Genomic DNA, 18,290 nt, shown 5'->3' on the forward strand with positions numbered 1-18,290 from the left:
GTTGCTGATCACTCTCTGATTCTGTTTCCTTTGCAGGTGACAACTTTGACTGCTGTTACCGTTTAATTTTTCATACCATACCTCTTCATTCATGGTTCTGAAACGTGACCACGAGAAGTGCCTGGTTGTGGACCTTTTTTCATTTAGTCAAGCTAGCTCTGGAGGATGCTTTCCATTGGAAGAGGGGTGTCTTCAGTCCCCTCCATTAATTAACTCAGCCCCTCATTTCAAGTGTGAACAGACAACATTTTGCAGATGTTTCTGCAAAATCAACAGCAAAATTAAGAAGGACCAAGATGAACAAACAAGGGGGAAAACATCCAGATATAATTCAGAGAACTGAAAGTGCTGACTGGTCTCCTCCCATTCCGTGTGCATACTGAAACCCCAAGTGAACGCTGGTCAGAGATCATCCTTCTTTTTTCCCTCCCACTTATGCCCTTCCTCCCCTGGATGATGATTTTTTTGTCTCTTCCTCTCTTTTTGGACCTTGAGTTGGCCTCCCCCACCTTCCCCCTCAGCTGATTACCTTGGCTTACCTAGAATTAGAAGATTTAGATGAGAATTCTCATAAATTCCCACCACCCAAACTACCCAGTTACCTGAACCATTGCCTGCACATTCTGTCTTCCTTCCTATTGTATATGGAGTAACTGTCCCTATTCTTAGCTGAGCCCAGCTCCTTCCCCTCCCTGTGTAGGTAACCTTCTTGAAAATCTTGTCTACACTTGTTGCCCCCATTTCTTTATCTCCCATCCTCTCTTTATCACAGTTTTGCCCCCATCATTTTACTGGAACAAATCTTGTCTTCAGGACTGTCCTTAAGCTTCTCTTTTTAATCTACACTCTTCATGAATTTCTTTTATTTTTTTAGAGGCCATCTGTAGACAATATACAATATCTACATCCCTGATGTCTCTCCTCTGATCTCTAGATGTGTGTATTTAAATACCCATCTAACATTTCCTTTTGGATGTCAGACAGACACCCAATGCTTAGCAAGTCCAAAATTGAGCTCCTGATTCCCATCCCCCCTCCAAATGGCTCTTCCCATAGTCCCCCTCCTTCCCTAGTAAATGATAATTCAGATCCTCTAGTATTCCAAGGACACAAGAATCCTCTTCTCATACATTCTATATTATATACCCATTACCTATCCAGAATATGACGTCTGATAATCACCTCCTCCTGGCTCTTGCTATGTTTATTTCACACCTGGGCTTTCTGGAATAAGCTCCTAACTAGAGTATCTGGTTTCTTTGGTACTTTTCCAGTTTTTGGTTTTCAGTTTTTGCATTGAAAGTCCTGTCTCAGGAAATCCCCCAGCCCTGGGGTAAACCAGGATAGTTTTCACCCTGCTTCTACGTACGCTGTTTCTTCCATGGCCTCCCTACAGTGTATTCCCAGTGGATCTAGGGTGATCCTTTTGAAAGGCAAAGTCTATCATGTGACGTCTCTGCTCAGAACCCTTCAGTGGCTCCTCACACTACTCAGAAGAGCTATCTCTTTCAGTGGCCTGTTGTTTGCAGGGTCCACAGGCTTTTGTGAACAGAGATGGAGAGTTGATTTTGAGCAGGCTGATGTTGAGGTACCCATGAAATGCTCAATTGGCAATGTCCAGCACTGAAGGAAGGATTGAGGGAGCATATTTTGTTGGTAAAACAAGAACAGATGGTTATAGAAAAAGTTGCAGAAAAGAATTCTAGGAAATTACAAATATTAGTTAAATTGAAAAAAGTCTGTAATAGGACTGAGAGATAAAATTGCAGAATCTCTCTCTGGGGATACTCATGATAAATAAAATTTGTTTATATATTATTTAAAATATTAAAAAATATATAAATATATATTTGCAGCAGATGTTCTAAACCCCCCAGATCTTCTTTGTGTATCTTTCCAAACCAAGGACAGTCCTGCATAACCAGCATGCAACCCTCCAGAGCAGGAGATCAGAAATCAGCATTGGTGTGACACTGATACCTGACCCAAATGTTTTAGTCAAATTTCACCTATTATCCCAACAAAGTCTCTTTTCTGTTTGGCCTGGGATCACACTTTGCACTTAATAATTGCGTCTCTTTAGTCTCCTTCAACCTGGAACAGATGCTTAGTCTTTCCCTGTGTTCACAACATTATAGTTCGAAGGAGTACAGGCTTTTCATTCTGTCGGCTAGAGCTCAGCCTGGTTTCGTCAGTGTTTCCTCAGGATGGGACTCAGACATGAGTTCTTGGGAGAAATATACCGAGGTGATGCTGTCCTCTCCTCACTGCATCGCATCAGGAGGCTCAGGATGCTGGCCGGTGATACTACTGGTAATAGCAATCTCCATCTCTTGGTCAGTTTGGTGTGTTCAGGTTTCTCCTTGTTAAGTCATTATTCTCCTCTTCATAATTAATACGTATTTTGTAGAAAGATGCTCTCAAACTATGACAATATCCTGCATTTCATTAAACCCCATTCATTTGATTTGGTATGTGTGTTAGTTGCTCAGTTGTGTCCAACTCTTTGAGACCCCATGGACTGTAGCCCACCAGGCTTCTCTGTCCATGAAATTCTCCAGGCAAGAATACTGGAGTGGGTTACCATGCCTGTCTCTAGAGAATCTTCCTGACCCAGGGATCAAACAAGGGTCTCCCACATCGCAGGCAGATTCTTTACCATCTGAGCCACCAGGAAAGCCCATCTGACTTAGTGAACATTGATGATTTTTGCCTAAATTAATCACAATTATAGTGGTTACCAAATGGCTATTTTCTGTTACCATCACTCCTGCTGTGTTTATTAGTTGGCATTCTATATAAGGAAGAAATGTCTTTTTTTCCTCTCATTTGTTTATATCATTGTAGGCCCATGGATTCCTGTTTTATTCAGTGAATTTAATCCATTATTATCATTATTTATACAAAATCATTCTAGATTTGGCTAGCAGGAGAGCCTCACCAAAGTTGACTCCTGTTGTGGGGAAGGGATAACTTGGGAATTTGGGATTAACAGATACACACAACTATATATAAAATAGAGAAACAACAAAAACCTACTGTGTAGCGCAGGGAACTGTATTCAATATCTTGTAATAATCTATAATGAAAAAATCTGAAAAAAATATAACTGAATCACTTTGCTGTAGCACTAAATCCTTGTAAATCAATTGTGCTTCCAAGAAACGTTAAAAAAAAAAAAAGCCAAAATTAGCCCCTTTGAGCTTTAGCTATGTACCTGTAATTTTTTGAGCAATTCTTTACTTTCTGGCACAAGAAAATGTTCCAGATTTTAGAAATGGCTCATCTTGTAATTTTCCTGCCTCAACCTGGGAACTAGCTGTTTCTTTAAGGAGTTCTAGAGAGGAGAGTGATACTTGAAGACTAAAATCTGAATATTTTGTTGCTTATTGCTCCTGGCTGTCATCAATTGCAGGCCTTCTCGTGTACAGAGGTGGAACATATATACATGTAAACGTGTGTGTGTGTATGTATGTATATGTATACCCTGGCTACTACTATTTCTATATCTGTTTATATTTTAAAGGTTCATGAATTTGCACTGGTACCTCTGTTCCATCAGTATCTCAAGGTTATTTTTAGCCTTTCCCCTTTCCTTATATGTAACTTCATTCTCTGTGAACAAGAAAACCTTCTTTCATTATTTTCAGTATCATTTATGTGCTCCATCTCTCATTCTGTGAGTAATCTCTCTACTGTGCTGATCACATCCTTGGCTCCCACACTCCTTTGCTGCTACCTTTGTGGTCACTACCACCCCCAGGAGAAGTGGAGGAAAGGGATGGGGAGGAAAGGGAAAAGAGAAAACTAACTTATTTAGGATGGAAGGAAGGAATATCCTTTTTTTTTTTTTTTAAGTTCTCTCTTTTTTTAAAAGAATTATTTATTTTTGCTCTGCTGGTTTGTTGCTGTGTGGGCTGCTCTCTGGTTGCGGTACATGGGCTGCTCATTGCAGTGGCTTCTCTTACTGCGGAGCACAGGCTCTAGGGTGCGCAGGCTTCAGTGGTTCTGGCACACGGGCTCGGTGGTTGAGTCTCCTGGGCTCTAGAGCACAGGCTCAGTGGTTGTGGCACATGGGCTCAGTGTGTACAGTTGCTCCATGGCATGTGGGATCTTCTTGGACCAGCGATTGAACACACATCTCCTGCATTGGCCAGCAGATTCTTTACTACTGAGCCACCAGGGAAGTCCTAAATGTTCTCTCTTAAACATCATTTTTAAAAATTCCTTCTGAAAATTTTTCTTTACAGCATGAGGCAGAATCCTGTTTGGTCTTCTCCCGAGCATAGCAGTTGATTATATTTATTGAAGAATCACCTGCCCTTTTCCTCAGCTGGAGTCACAGTTCCTTTGACAGTGGTTTGTGTAAAGGCACACTCAAGAATACAAGGATAGTTCACGCTTCATGTTGGCAGCAGTACGGGAAAGTAAAGAATGAGACATTCTCCGTCTCTCAAGAGCTGAGTCGTTTCTCATCTCGCATGAGCCACAGGACTTACTTGTCCTGCTGCTGCTCTCCGCTGCCTCCTTCTTTCCAGCTGCTTCTCGAGTGTGGGCCCTGTGTGTGGGCCCCATGGCCACCAGCCTGTGTGTCTGAGTTGACCTATAGCTACCTTTACTAGTTATAGAGTGTCTACGACGCCCAGGTTTTGAGAGGAATAATCGGCTTGTCTCCATCCAGACTATAGCTGGCTCATCTTGGGTCTGGGGTCTGCCTCTGGTCCAGTTACATTTGGTCAGGATGGAAAGCAAAGTCACAGTAGTTCCTGGGGAGGTCTGTACAGGGCTATATGTAAGATGAAACAGTTTCTTTAAGAGAATTGTGTCATATGGAGAACATACCACTTATATTCTGTAGTCATACATGAAGTTCTCATGTCCTGTGCTTAGTCATTCAGTCCTGTGCGACTCTTTGTGACCCCACGGACTGTAGCCCGCCAGGCTCCTCTGTCCATGGGATTCTCCAGGTAAGAATACTGGAGTGGGTAGCCATGCCTCCTCAAGGGGATCTTCCCAACCCAGGGATTGAACCGAGGTCTCCTGCATCGCAGGTGGATTTTTTACAGTCTGAGCAGCCAGAGAAACCTGAAGATCTCATAGGGCAGTTTTTTTTTTTTTTTAATTGGTTTATAGATTTTAAGAAATGGGGACTTTGGAAAAGGCTCTGTGAATTGGAAAATTAAGGGTCAGTTTGGGTTCACAGGTCATTATGGGGAAACACTATTCTAAATCCAGCACTTCAGCTTCTCAGATGAATAAACTAAGGCCCAGAGAGGCCAAGGGATTGTCCTTGTGGACATGGCCTGTCAGTGGCAGAGCTGAGTAGAACCAGAGCTGGCACTAGGGAGAGGTAAGGGAAGGGCCTTGGGTGCACAATTTAAGGGGACTTCCTAGGTGGCTCAGCAGGTAAAGAATTCACCTGCAATACAGAAGACTCAGGAGGCATGGGTTCGATCCCTGGGTCGGCAAGATCCCTTGGAGGAGGGCACAGCAACCCACTCCAGTATTCTTGCCTGAAAAATCCCATGGGCAGAGGAGCCTGGCGGGCTACAGTCCATAATGCTACAAAGAGGCAGACATGACTGAAAGAAATGAGGTGACTTTGTGACTCACTCCCCACATCAGGTAAGTCCCCAGGGCTCAGCCCATTTTAGAACACAACGCTAAGTTCCTGCTCACCAGAAGAGAGAGAGAGATCCTATTTGGCCTGGACGGATTGGGTAAGGGGGACTTCTGGGAAGTTTTCCTGTATTGCTACCTTCAGGGAGAAATAAGTTCCTGGGGAAGGCTGGTGAAGCAAATTTCCCCAAGGTGAAGAGTCTGGTAGCTTGGGATGGTCACTCACTGGAGAAGCCTAAATTATCCTGTATACTCAGAGCACTGATGGCCTCCAGGTCTGGCACAAAGTTCCTTGCCTGGGTTATCTTTAGCTGGTTGCTGAGGATTGCAGCCTTTCTAAGACCTGGTGATGAATACTTCTCTTTTTTCTCCTCATAAAAATAATCCTTCCGTCCAACCAGTCTTGCACGGTCTGCTCTTGCAGAAATGGGACATGTAGGATTGGGTTTTTTTTGTCTCCTGTCTGGTGCCTGCTTCCTTCATGTGGATATTTTTTTTTTTAATCACAAGATTTTTTAAAAGTTGGCATACTGGCTTTGTGGTTGGTTGAGGCAAAAAAAAATCACCACAATGGTCAGTAAGACAAAGAAGAAAAAATTAAGGCGAGAAAGACTAAAGAGAAACACCCTGAAGTACTTTGTGACTTTTTTTGCTCCCACCTAGTCCAAGGCACAATCCTTTCATATCTGACTCTTCTCCACTCTTGACCCTCATCTGACTTGTTCTCAGTAAGGCAGTCAGAGAAGTTTGTTCAAACATAAATCAGGCAAGAAGTGAAGGATAAGGCATTGAGATTGGAAAAGAAAAACTCTCTCTACTTCTGAATGCAATGATCTTGTATATAGGGACTTCTAAGAAATCTTTAAAAACTATTAGAACTAATTAATGATTTCAGTGAGGTTACAGGATATGAAATCAATCTATAAAAATCTATTTGCCTTTCTATGTACTTGCAATGAATAATCCAAACATGAAATTAAGAAAATAATTTCATTTATAATAGCATCAACATGAATAAATGCTTAGGAATAGATTTAACAAAGCAAGTGTAAAACATATTCTGAAAACTACCAAACATTGTTGAAAGAAATTAAAGATCTTCAAAAATGGAAAAACATCCTGTCTAGATCAGAAGACTGAATATTGTTAAGGTAGCAGTACTCCCCAAATTGACCTGTGGACTTAATGCAGTCCCTATTAGACTGCATCCCATCTGGCTTCTTTGTACAAATTAACAAACTGATCTAAAATTAATTTGGAAACACAAGAAACCCAGAATAGCCAAAACAACCTCGGAAAAAAAGAAAAAGTTGGAAGACTCATACCTTCCAATTTCAAAACTTACAAGGGTACAATAACCAAGACTGTGTAGCACTGGCATAGAGAGAGACACATAGATCAATGGAGTAGAATCAGGAGTTCATGAGTAAATCCATGTTTCTGTAGTTAATTGATTTTTGACAAGGATGCTGAGGCCATTCAGTGGGGAAAGAATAGTCTTTTCAACATATGATATTAAGACAACCAGATAGCAACATGTAAAAGATGTAGCTGGATCTCCTACCTCACATCACATATAAAAATTAAATAAAAATGGGGACTTCCCTGGCCATCCAGTGGTTAAGAATCTGCCTTTTAATGCAGGGGATGCCTGTTTGATCCCTGGTTGGGTAATTAAGATCCCACATGCCCCGGAGCAGAGCAGCTAAGCCTGCACACTGCAACCAGAGAGTCCTGGCTGCGCGCCACAATGAAAGACCCCATGTGCTGCAGCTAAGACCCACACATCCAAATAAATACATATTTTTAAAAATTAAATAAAAATAGCTCAAAGACCTAAACATAAAAGCCCTAATTCCAAACTCTTAAAACATAGGTGCATATTTCCATTACCTTAGATTTGACAGTGGATTCTTTGCTATGACACCAAAAACACAAGCATCAAAAGAAAAAGATCAATTGGACTTCATGAAAATTAAAGAATTCTTCTGCTTCAAAAGACACTATCAAAGAAGCAAAAACAACCCACAGAATGGGAGAAAATTTGCAAATCTAGGATGTGTAAAGAATGCTTACAACCAATAATAAGAAGACAACCTGGGGACTTCCATGGCAATCCAGGGGTTAAGACCGCACTTCGCTGCTGGGGGTGTGGGTTCCATCCCTGGTCTGGGAACTAAGATTCCACATACTGTGTGGTGCGGCCAAAAAAAAAAAAAAAAAAAGGACAACCTAATAAAAATAGACAAAACATCTGAATAGATATTTCTCCAAAAGAGAGATGTAAATGACCATTAAGCACATCAAAATATGATCAACATCGTTAGTCGTCAGGGAAATGCAAATGAAAACCACAGTAAGATAACAACTTCACACCCACTGTGATGACTAGAATCAAAATAAGACAATAAGTGTTAACAAGAATGTGAAGTAAGAACCCTTGTTGGGTTCCACATTGCCACTGGGTGTGTAAAATGGTGTAGCCGTTTTAGAAAACGGTCTGGCAGTTCCATAAAAAGTGAAACATAAAGTTACCATTTGACCCAGCAATTCCATTCCTAGGTATGTACCCAGGAGTACCCAAGAGAAAGGAAACTATGTGTGGAAATAGAAATTTGTATATGAATGTCATAGCATTATTCATAATAGTCAGAAAGTGGAAACAACCCCAAAGTCCATTAACTGATGAATAGATAAACAAAATGTAGTCAGTCCATAGAATGGAAAATTATCCGGTCATAAAAAGGAATAAAGTACTGATAATGCTTCCTTCTTGGAAGAAAAGCTATGACAAACCTAGAGAGCGTATTAAAATGCAGAGACATTACTTTGCCAACACAGGTCTGTATAGTCAAAGCTATGGTTTTTCCAGTAGTCATGTATGGATGTGAGAGTTGGACCGTAAAGAAAGCTGAGTGCCGAAAAACTGATGCTTTCAAACTATGGTGTTGGAAAAGACTCTTGAGAGTCCCTTGCACTGCAAGGAGATCCAACCAGTCCATTCTAAAGGAAATGAGTCCTGAATATTCATTGGAAGGACTAATGCTGAAGCTGAAGCTCCAATACTTTGGCCACCTGGTGCGAAGAGTTGACTCCTTAGAAAAGACCCTGATGCTGGGGAAGATTGAGGGCAGGAGGAGAAGGGGACAACAGAGGACAAGATGGTTGGATGGCATCACTGACTCAATGGACATGAGTTTGAGCGGGCTCTGGGAGATGGTGAAGGACAGGGAGGCCTGGCGTGCTGCAGTCATGAGACTGTAGAGACTGAACAGCAACAGCTGATACTGCATGCTGCAACATGGATCAATCTTGAAAACATAAGATTAAGTGAAAGAAGACAGTCAAGAACACAGATAAGATCTCATTTATATGAAATTTCCAGCATAGGCAAATAAATTCCAATACTTTGGCCACCTGATGCAAAGAGCCGAATCACTGGAAAAGACACTGATGCTGGGAAAGATTGCAGGCAAAAGAATGGGGTGGAGTGACAAACGATGAGATGGTTAGATGGCATCACCAACTCAATGGACCTGAATTTGAGCAAACTCCAGGAGATAGTGGCAGACAGAGGAATCTGGCGGTGCTGCGGTCCATGGAGTTGCAAAGAGTCACACACAACTTAGCGACTGAACAACAACAGGCAACTATACAGAGACAGAAAGTGGATTAGTGGTTATTTAGGCCTAGGGTGGAGGTTGATGAGAAGATTGGAGAGTGATGTCTAAAGGGGAATGGGTTTCTTTTTGAGGTGATGAAAATGTTCTAAAATTGCTGGTGTTAATGGTTGCACAACTCAGTGAATAGGCTATAAAACAATGAATTATATGATACATGAAATGTATTTAAATAAAGTTATCCTTATCTGGTTCCATGTTAATATCTAAATCTATAACATCATGAGCACCTGCGAGGACCCCTTTTTCACTCGGAAGAGAAAGAGAGGCGTCTAAGATGGTCTGGACTTGGGGTCTGGGTGAGTAGAAGGATCAATATGCTGTAAGCCAAAAAGGGGAATACTGAGAAGGTGCAGGTTTTGAGTGGAAGTCAGGAAGTTAGTTTTATTCACAATACTTTGAGAAATTTATTAATACATAAGCAGAAGGAGAGGTTGGGGAAACAATAGGACATACAAATCTGCAGTTTGGGAGAGATATCCAGGCTGGGAATATAAATTTCAGAGTCATCAGCAGATGGAGAATGTTTAAATCCATGAAGCTGAATAAGCACCTAAATATAGACAGATCATAGAAAGATCAGGACAGAGCTTTGGGATGTCAAAACATTAGGAAATTGTGGAGACAGAAAAGGAAATGGAGAAAGAACATCCAGTGAGATAAGAAAAAAACCAAGAAAATGAGCAGTTCTGGAAGCAAGCTAAAAGAGTGAGTCTAGGAGCAGAAAGATCAGTTGTGTCAAATGTGGACTATAGGTTAATATGAGAACTGAGGCTTGACCATGCGGCTTAACAGTGTTGTCAGTAACTTTGGCCACAGCTATTTTGGTGACATCACGTGGGCAGAAGTTTGACTGGAGTACATTTCAGAGAAAATGGAAAGAGAGGAATTAAATAGAGAAGAAAACTGTTTTTTAAAAAGACTTTTTTTGTGGAGAAGAAAACTGTTTTTTAAAAAGGTTTTTCTGTGAAGGAAAACAGAGAAATGGAATTTCTGTGTTACAGAAGGGGAAGTGGTATCAAGAGGCACTTTTAATTTTTTTTTTTTAATTTATTTTTGGCTTCATCGTGCAGCTTACAGGATCTTAGTTCCTTGACCGGGAATTGAACCCAGGCCCCCAGCAGTGAAAGCACAGGGTCCTAACCACTGAACCACCAGGGAATTCCCAAGAGTTGTTTTTTTTTTTTAAATTAAGGCTTCACAACTTATTTTTCTGCCAGTTTTGTTTTTAATTGACGTTTTTATTTGGAGTTAATAGTAGATTCATGTGCAGTTGTAAGAAAATGCAGAGAGATCCTGTCTAACCTTCTACCTGGTTACCACAAATGTTAGCGTCTTAGAGACCACGGTTCAAATTAGGAGAGTGACATGGACAGAGACAGGATACAAAGCATTTCCATCACCACAAGGATCCCTGATGTTGTCTTTAAGGGCCACACCCTCTCCTTAACCACAGCAACCACTAACCTGTTATCCATTTCTGTAATTTAAAAAAATGTTTTTAATTGAAATATAGTTGATTTACAATGCTGTGTAGGTTTCAGGTATATAGCAAAGTGATTCAGTTGTTCATGGCTGTATATAAACATTTTTTTTTTGCATTCTCTTCCTTTATAGCTTATTATAAGACACTGAGTATAGTTTCTTGTGCTATGCAGTAGGTTTTTGTCGGTTGTCTATTTTATATATAGCAGTGTGTATATTTTAATCCCAGACTCCTAATTTATCCCCCTCTTATTTCTATAATTTTGTTATTTCCAGAATAGTATTATATGGTAGACTCATAGACTTTTGGTATTGTTTTGTTTTTCACTAGGCATAATTCTCTGGGGATTCTTCCAGGTTGCTGCATGTATTAGTACTCCTTTTCTTTCTGCTACTGAGTAGTAGTCCTTGGTACTGAAATGCCACAGTTGGTTTAATCGTTCATCTGTTGCAGAACACCTGGATTGTTTCCAGTTTGAGAGCTACCACAAATACAGCTGCTTTGAACATTTGTATACAGATATTTTGTAACATAAATTTTCATTTCTCTGGGATAAATTCCCAGGAGTACAACTGCTGGGCCATATGGTAGTTGCATGTTAAGTTTTTAAAAAAATTGCAGACTGCTTTCCAGAATGTCTGTACCGCCAGAAATGTATGGGTGATCTAACTTAGCCATATCCTTGCAAGCATTTGGGGATGTTTCTTACTTTAGCCATTCTGGTAGATGTATAATAGTACCTCATTGTGGTTTTAATTCACATTTTCCTACTGGCTGACGATGTAAAACATTTTTTCATGTGCTTGTTTGCTTTCTATGCGTCTTTAGTGAAATGTCTTTTTATATATTCTGCCCATTTTCTAATTGTATTGTTTCCTTTTTTGCTGTTAAGTATTTTAGAGTTAAAAAAATTGTATTAATGTTAGTCCTTTGTTGAATATGCTGTGTGCAAATATTTTCTGTGTAGCTTGTCTTCTTATCTTCACAGAGGCTATATATATATATATATATTTATTTATTTATTTTATTTATTTATAAATTTTTTATAATTATTTATAAATTTTTTATATATTTATAAATATATTTATATATATATTTTATATATTTTAATATATTTTTATATATATATTTATATATATATATTTTTATATATTTATATATATATATTTTTAATATATATATTTATATATATATATATATTTATAAATATATTTATAAATTATATATAAATTATATATAAATTATATATAAATTTATATATTTATAAATAAATAAAAAATTATTTATAAATAAAAATTATAAAATATTTATTTATTTTAATGGAAGGATATTTGCTTTACAGTATTGTGTTGATTTCTGCCATACATCAACATGAATTATCTGTAGGTATACATATATCCCCTCCCTCTTGAACCTCCCTCCCACCTCCCACCCCATCCCACCCATCTAGGTTGTCACAGAGCCCTGGTTTGAGTTCCCTGAGTCATACAGCAAATTCCCACCTCACAGAGTCTTTTACAGAGCAAAAATTTTATATATGATGATGTTCAGTGTGTAGGATTGATTTTTCATTCTATGGATTGTACATTTGGTATCAAATCTGAGAACTCTTTGCTTAACCCTAGATCCTAAAGATACTATCCTAGGCTTTTTCCCTAAAAATCTTATGGTTTCATGCTTTACATTTAAATTTGTGATCTGTTTTGAGCTAATTTTTGCATAAGACATAAGACTTAGGTTATATTTGAAGTGAATTTCTTGTAGATGAAATATGGTTTAGTCATGTTTTAAAATCTCCTCTGCCAATCATCTTTTAATTTGTATTTTTAGTCCATTTTCATTTAATGTAATTATTGATATGTCAGGACTTAGGTCTGCTATTGTATCTTTCGTTTTCTTTCTCTCTCTTTTTTTTTTTTTTGGTTTCTGTTTACTGTCTTCCTGTGGAAATTGTTTACTTAACACTTTTTAGAAATCAATTTTATTTATAATGTTTTGAGTTTATCTTTTGGCAAAGCCTTTTTAGTGGTTTCTTTGGGTGTTGCCTTGTATATCTAATTTTTCACAGTCAACTGATGTTGACATTCACCAGTTTAAGTGAAATATAGAAACTTTGTCTCCCTTTACATCCTTTTGTCCTCCCCCCATTTATAATATAATTGGTTTAAATATTTTTTCGACATCCATTTAGAACCACATGAGACAGTGTTATAATTTTTGTTTCAGTTATCACACCTAATTTAGAGAACTCAAAGAGGATAAGAAAAATGTATTATATTTACCCCTATTTTTGCTTGCTGTGCTTTTTCTTCCATTTTGATGTTCCAAAGGTTTTTCTTTTGTTGCTTCTTTTCCATTTAGAGAACTTCCTTTAGCCATTCTTTAGGTTGGGTGCAAGCAACGTGGTCTTAGGTTATCTTCAGTTGACAACGTCTTGATTTCCTATTCATCTCTGAAGGATGTTTTCATTCGGTGTAGGATTCTGGGTTGAGTTCTTTTCTTTCAGCACTTTGCTTCTGGCCTTTGGTGTCTGGTGGAGACAATCAGAAATCCACTGTCATTTGAATTGTTTCTCTCATCTGAAAGTTGTCGTTTCTCTTTTTGCGGCTTTTGAGATTTTTTTTCTTTGCTTGTAGTTTTTAGAAGTTTGACTATTAAGTGTTGATGTGAATTTCTTTGGTTCTCCCATTTGGAGTTTACTCGGCTTCTTGAATCTGTAGGTTAGTATCTTTTGCCAAACTTGGGAAGCTTTCAGCCATTCAAGTACTTTTAAGACTTGCTCTCTTTTTCCTTTCCTTCTGAGGAAGAAGACCTGAATGTTAGATCTCTTATAGTCTTGAACGTCCCGAGGGCTCTATTTTTTTTTCAGTTAATATTTTCTCTGTTGTTTACTCTTCATATTCACTGATTCTTTCTATTGTCCCTTCCATTCTTCAGTTTAACTCATCTGCTGAGTTTTGTTTTTGGCTATTGTATTTTTCAGTTCTAAAATTTCCATTTGTTTCTTCTTTATAATTGTAATGTATTTGCTGAGAATTCATATTTCCTTGCTGAGGACTTCTGTTATTTTTTTCATTTGTTTCAAGCTTGCTTGAAATTGTTTGTTCCAGCATTTTTATGATGGTTGCTTTAAATCATCGTCAAAGATGTCTAACATCTTTGACATCTTGGTGTTGGCATCCACTGATGATTTTTTTATGCAGTTTGAGATTTTCCTGGTTCTTGATATGGTAAAAGTTTTTTTTTTAATTTATTTGACTACACTGGGTCTTAGTTGTGGCATGTGGGATCTAGTTTCCTGACCATGGATCCAACCTAGGTCCCCTGCATTTGGAGCATGAAGTCTTAGCTTCTGGACCACCAGGGAAGACCCCTGATGAATGATTTTTAGTTGAAACCTGGACATTTTGGATTCTGTAAGACTCTGGATCTTATTCAAACCTTCTATTTTGGCTGACTTGCTTTGACATCACTCAAGCAGGAGAAGGAGTGGTGTTGCCTCCTTACTGCTGGTGAAGGAAGTCGTTCAGGTTCCCCACTTTTTGATACCTGAGGAAGGAAACTCCCTGTTACTGATGGTGTATGTGAAGTTTTTGGCTCCCACCCAATCTCTGCTGATAACCTCCTTGTCCAGAAGGAGGGAAGAGGTGGAAGGGCTTGTTACTGCGCCCCATGTGACCGCCACCAACACAACACAGAGCGAGTGGCCTCGTTCTCACTAGATGGTGGTAGAAGTCCTGACTGCCTGGCAGGCTTCCACGGACGTCACCGCAGTGGGGAGGGGAGGCGGGCCTTGCTACCTCCTGGTGGGAGGAAACGTCCAGGCTCCCATGTGGTCTCTACCAACACCATGGGGCATGGGGATTGGAGGTAGGACTTATTTCAACCTTAGAAAGGTCAAACTCTATTCCCTCCTTACCTGGGTCATGACTCTGCTCCTAGAAACTGCAAGCCTTCAGACTCCTCCATCTTTGGAAATTGTTTAGTCTTCAACTAGTCTCCGTTCTCCCCTCTCCCCCCCTAGACCATTGGAAAGTGGATGCAGGGAGAGGCTTTCCATGTTGAGGAAAGGGAGGAAGGCTTTCCTTTTCTTTCTTTTATTTTGGCCAAACCATGCAACTTGCAGGATCTAGTTCCTGAACCAGGCATCAAACCCGCACCACTGCATTGGAAGTGCAGAGTCTTAACTGCTGGACAGCCAGGGAAGTCCCAGTTTTCCTTTTCTGCAGTTCTACCTTTTTTCTTTAAAAGGTGGGCATCTTTCACTACTTGGATTGATCTTCCGTTATGATGCCTGAAAAAGATTCAAACATGCTTGATAATCTCCCTGGCTAGTATAATTTTTTGACTTTATGCTAAGAGATTTTACGCTGCAGCCGCTTTGGTTTACCTAACAAATCCCTTCTGTTAATATCCTTTAGTGTCGCCTGGCAGAAACCCCTTCCCCACTCCGGTTCACTCATCCACACCAACGGGAGAGAGACTAAGGGCCTTCCAGATATAAGTTCAGTTTTCATGTTAGTTTCCCCTAGTAGATGGTGAGCTCATCGAAGGCAGGGTCTTTCATTAGCCCTGCCTCCAGTCCTCAGTCAAACTGCATGGGATCCTTGGAAATGATTTTGTAATCTGCATGCCTGTTCCTCCCCATACAGGGAATCTCAGATCGAGGAGTCAGGGCACTCTGGTCTAGGATTTGGAGAAGGAGCAGAGCATGCTCTGAGATGAGGGGGCTCTGAGGGGCGGCAGCTGGACATCTGCATTCTCAGAGTTTCCTTCTGTCTCCTGGCAGGAAATGTGACTCATGTCAGGCAAGTAAGTGAAGGGCATGGGAGGACCACAGAACTTGTGCTGGAGAAAAATGAGGCCCCCCCCCCAAAAAAAAAATAATTGGGGAAAACTGTTAACCTTAGGAGATACTGAGAGAGAACTCAGTGATACTGCAGGGCAGTGTCCTCCACCTTGAAGAGCCTGGGTTTATGTTTCCCTGTAAAGGGGCCAAGGGAGGGAGTGGTTCTACTTCCTGCCCCGGACTGTGTACTCTCCAGTACACTGTGAGACTCCAGCAACAAGTGGGTGTCTTCAGCTGAGAAGTGAGAAGAACACACCCCATGCTGGGAACTCTCCAGGGCAGTGCTCACTCCTCCCCTCCTGGTTAGTGCAGCTGACCTGGTGAATCATCCTTGTTCGAGATGCAGAGGCTCTTAGCTGAAAGGACTCCGGCTCAAGTGATGGTTACAGATGTACCTTCCTTGGGGAGCTTCCACAACCTAAGAGAAAAGGCATCAGTAGTGACTGATGGATTAGAGAAACGACATTTAAGGCTATTCTTGTTAGACATTGCAAGGGAGTTGACAACACTTAAGCAATGTCTTCAGTGGAGAGCCTGGTGGAAATGTTGGGGAGCCAGGTCCCCATTTTCTTTGCTTCTACATCTTCCAGGCAAGATCCTCCTCTAACCTTGCACTAAGAAATAGGCAAATATAGTAATTCTTGCCTCCTTCATTTATGAGTGGATAGATGGTATATGTGCCAAATGGCAACCCACTCCAGTGTTCTTGCCTGGAGAATCCCAGAGACAGTGGAGCCTGGTGGGTTGCCGTCTATGGGGTCACACAGAGTTGGACACGACTGAAGTGACTTAGCAGCAGCAGCAGCAGCAGTCATGCAAAAGCACACTTTATTTTCTCTTTTAACCACCAGGCAGGAATGATTATCTAAAGATGAGTTTTATCTGGCTCTCACAGTGTTTTTTAACTATATATATATATATATATATATTTAGTTATATATGTATATATTTGGCTGTGCCGGGTCTTCATTATTTTTCTCTAGTGGCGGCGAGCAGGGGCTGCCCTCCAGTTGAGATGCTCGGGATTCTCGTCGCGGTGGCTTCTCTTGCAGAACGCAGACTCTAGGGCATGGGGCTTCAGTGGTTGCGGCCCCCGGGCCCTGGAGCACAGGCTCAGTAGTTGTGGCTCACAGGCTTAGTCGTTCCACAGCGTGTGGGATCTTCCCGGCCCAGGGTGGAACCCGTGTCTCCTGCATTGGCAGGTGGATTGTTATCTACTGTGCCCCCAGGAAGCCCCCTTGTAGTGTTTTTAAAAAACAATTTGAATTGACTGCCAATTTAAACCAGGCTATTTCATTTAAAAATCCCTATTTCCACATATTAAAAGCACTAAGCTACCCAAAGTCACTGTGTCTTGGAGATGCACCGTAGCTATTGTCTTATGATGGGATATGCTTGCTCCAGTTTGCTGAAGACCCCCATTGCCCTACCAGCTTCCTCACTCCTGTTAACTCGCTTACCTGGCCTTTGTCAGCATTTGGGTCTGTGACTCCTGCTTTAGTGGCTAGTAGGTCAGACAAGGAAACTCTGGGCAGGAAGAAGTCTAAATTCCTGGGCTCTGGGGACCACCTGAGGCATATCAAGGCCCCCAGGGTAAAAGAGAAAGGGTACTCCTTATCTAACAGGAAAACTAAAATTAAGTAACTAATCTGTAGATGTGAGATAATTATTAAAATAGTCCAAGACACAGGTAATAAAGGGATGGACACCAAACATCCAAACTTCTTTACTGGAACCGAAGCAAGAACACAGGGGTCTCTGTCCTCCCTTGGCCTTCCTATCCATGCACCTGTCACAGGAGACTGTAGTGAGCTGTTAATGGGTTTGCCTCTCACTAAACCTCATGTTTTTCCTCTGTAAAGAGGCCAGTAACCCCTCCTGCCACACCCTGGCACCCAGTCTCCTGTGAAGGAATCCTATATAAGAAAGGACTCTACCACCTGTAAAGTGCTCTGTTGTTAATTACCAAATAATGGTTAAGGTACCCTTCAAAGCATACCCTAAGACTGCTGCTGAGTTTGTTGGGAGAAACTGAATTCACTTCACATCAACCAATCTGTATTAGAATGTCTACATTGCAGTGGGTTCTGTAATGGTTAATTTTATATGTCAACTTGGCCAGGCTGTGGTATCCAGTTGTTTGGTCAAACACCAGTTTAAATGTTGCTATAAAGGTATTTTTTTAAAGATGATATCCTTGTTGTTTAGTCACTAAGTCCTGTCCGATTCTTTGAAATTCCATGGACTGCAGCCTGCCAGGCTCTTCTGTCCATGGGATTTCCCAGACAAGAATACTGGAGTGGGTTCCCGGGCCCTTTTCCAGGGGATCTTCCCAACTCAGGGATTGAACCTCTGTCTCTTGCATTGGCAGGTGGATTCTTTACTGCTGAGCCACCAGGGAAGCCACTTTTAAGTTGTTATTAACATTTAAATCTGTGGGTTTTGAGTAAAGCAGATTACTCTCCATAATGTGAGTGGGTCTCATCCAGTCATTTGAAGGCCTTTAACAAGAACACTGACTTCTGCTGAAGAAGAGGGAATTTTGTCTCCAGACTGAACTGCAGATTTCAGACTTGCCAGTTCCTATAATCACATGAACCAATGTCTTAAATCTCATATGTGTGTGTGTGTGTGTGTGTGTATGTGTGTATAACTA

The 18,290-nt window shown here is 40.6% G+C and overlaps 1 protein-coding gene across 10 annotated transcripts in view; it reads left to right on the forward strand.

The window, feature by feature from the left end:
* CCR8 (C-C motif chemokine receptor 8) overlaps positions 1-18,290 on the forward strand; it is a 144,020-nt gene that overhangs the window by 42,248 nt on the left and 83,482 nt on the right. The window contains exon 5 of one of the 10 annotated variants that reach the window (XR_003031867.2): positions 37-2,467. The exons of the other annotated variants lie outside the window; for them this stretch is intronic. The gene's annotated coding sequence lies outside the window, so the exon portion shown is untranslated. Of the gene's footprint in view, positions 1-36; positions 2,468-18,290 lie in introns of those variants that run through there. 10 annotated transcript variants of the gene reach the window in all.

This window comes from Bos taurus, chromosome 22, assembly GCF_002263795.3.
Source record: "Bos taurus isolate L1 Dominette 01449 registration number 42190680 breed Hereford chromosome 22, ARS-UCD2.0, whole genome shotgun sequence".
NCBI classification, from domain to species: Eukaryota; Metazoa; Chordata; class Mammalia; order Artiodactyla; family Bovidae; genus Bos; species Bos taurus.